Consider the following 2,500-nt stretch of genomic DNA (forward strand, 5'->3'; position numbering starts at 1 on the left):
AAACCATGTTCACTTCACATTCCACTCCCCTGTGTGTGTGTGTGTGTGTGTGTGAGAGAGAGAGAGAGCATTCATGTGTGTGTGTGTGACAGGGAGGGACTGAGGCAGGGAGTGAAACAGGCCACTGTGCTGATCTTAACTTCTTTAATAATAAACAGTGTGTTTCCACTGGCGTACCCCCACTCCCCCCCCCACACTCCCCCCCACAGCCAATTACCTGGAGGTCACCTCCCACCTCCCCAAATAGCAAAGTAACAGGACACAAGCAATGGCCAAAGTGTTTAGAATGTCAGGAAATGAGCTGCAAAACTTTGCCCCATGGCAACGTGGAGAATTCTTGGATGTTAGCCCCTCCCCAAAATAATTAAAATTTATATTTGATTGTATTTTTTTGGGGGGGTTGGGGGGTATTGCTCAGACAGGGGGCCCAGCAATAACTACAAACCATGTTCACTTCACATACCACTCCCCTGTGTGTGTGTGTGTGTGTGTGTGTGTGTGTGTGTGTGTGTGTGTGTGTGTGTGTGTGTGTGTGTGTGTGTGTGTGTGTGTGTGTGTGTGTGTGTGTGCCTGGGTAAGTATTCATACACGTACAGTGCCTTGCGAAAGTATTCGGCCCCCTTGAACTTTGCGACCTTTTGCCACATTTCAGGCTTCAAACATAAAGATATAAAACTGTATTTTTTTGTGAAGAATCAACAACAAGTGGGACACAATCATGAAGTGGAACGACATTTATTGGATATTTCAAACTTTTTGAAACAAATCAGAAACTGAAAAATTGGGCGTGCAAAATTATTCAGCCCCCTTAAGTTAATACTTTGTAGCGCCACCTTTTGCTGCGATTACAGCTGTAAGTCGCTTGGGGTATGTCTCTATCAGTTTTGCACATCGAGAGACTGAATTTTTTCCCCATTCCTCCTTCGAAAACAGCTCGAGCTCAGTGAGGTTGGATGGAGAACATTTGTGAACAGCAGTTTTCAGTTCTTTCCACAGATTCTCGATTGGATTCGGGTCTGGACTTTGACTTGGCCATTTAACACCTGGATATATTTATTTTTGAACCATTCCATTGTAGATTTTGCCTTATGTTTTGGATCATTGTCTTGTTGGAAGACAAATCTCCGTCCCAGTCTCAGGTCTTTTGCAGACTCCATCAGGTTTTCTTCCAGAATGGTCCTGTATTTGGCTCCATCCATCTTCCCATCAATTTTAACCATCTTCCCTGTCCCTGCTGAAGAAAAGCAGGCCCAAACCATGATGCTGCCACCACCATGTTTGACAGTGGGGATGGTGTGTTCAGGGTGATGAGCTGTGTTGCTTTTACGCCAAACATAACGTCTTGCATTGTTGCCAAAAAGTTCAATTTTGGTTTCATCTGACCAGAGCACCTTCTTCCACATGTTTGGTGTGTCTCCCAGGTGGCTTGTGGCAAACTTTAAACGACACTTTTTATGGATATCTTTAAGAAATGGCTTTCTTCTTGCCACTCTTCCATAAAGGCCAGATTTGTGCAATATACGACTGATTGTTGTCCTATGGACAGAGTCTCCCACCTCAACTGTAGATCTCTGCAGTTCATCCAGAGTGATCATGGGCCTCTTGGCTGCATCTTTGATCAGTCTTCTCCTTGTATGAGCTGAAAGTTTAGAGGGACGGCCAGGTCTTGGTAGATTTTCAGTGGTCTGATACTCCTTCCATTTCAATATTATCGCTTGCACAGTGCTGATTGGGATGTTTAAAGCTTGGGAAATATTTTTGTATCCAAATCCGGCTTTAAACTTATTCACAGCAGTATCTCGGACCTGCCTGGTGTGTTCCTTGTTCTTCATGATGCTCTCTGCGCTTTTAACGGACCTCTGAGACTATCACAGTGCAGGTGCATTTATACGGAGACTTGATTACACACAGGTGGATTGTATTTATCATCATTAGTCATTTAGGTCAACATTGGATCATTCAGAGATCCTCACTGAACTTATGGAGAGAGTTTGCTGCACTGAAAGTAAAGGGGCTGAATAATTTTGCACGCTCAAGTTTTCAGTTTTTGATTTGTTAAAAAAGTTTGAACTATCCAATAAATGTCGTTCCACTTCATGATTGTGTCCCACTTGTTGTTGATTCTTCACAAAAAAAATACAGTTTTATATCTTTATGTTTGAAGCCTGAAATGTGGCAAAAGGTCGCAAAGTTCAAGGGGGCCGAATACTTTCGCAAGGCACTGTACGTGTATGAATACTTACCCAGGCACACACACACACACACACACACACACACACACACACACACACACACACACACACACACACACACACACACACACACACACACACACACACACACACAAAAGTGAGTGAGGCTTACAGGGCCAAGTGCTACAAACAAAGTTAACTGCCCACACTGAAAGGAGGGGAAAAAGGGCTACTTAAAATATGATTCCAAATCAGAGACAACAATAGATAGACAGCTGTCCCTGATTGAGAACTATACTCGGCCAAAA

Source organism: Oncorhynchus mykiss, chromosome 10 (assembly GCF_013265735.2).
Source record: "Oncorhynchus mykiss isolate Arlee chromosome 10, USDA_OmykA_1.1, whole genome shotgun sequence".
NCBI classification, from domain to species: Eukaryota; Metazoa; Chordata; class Actinopteri; order Salmoniformes; family Salmonidae; genus Oncorhynchus; species Oncorhynchus mykiss.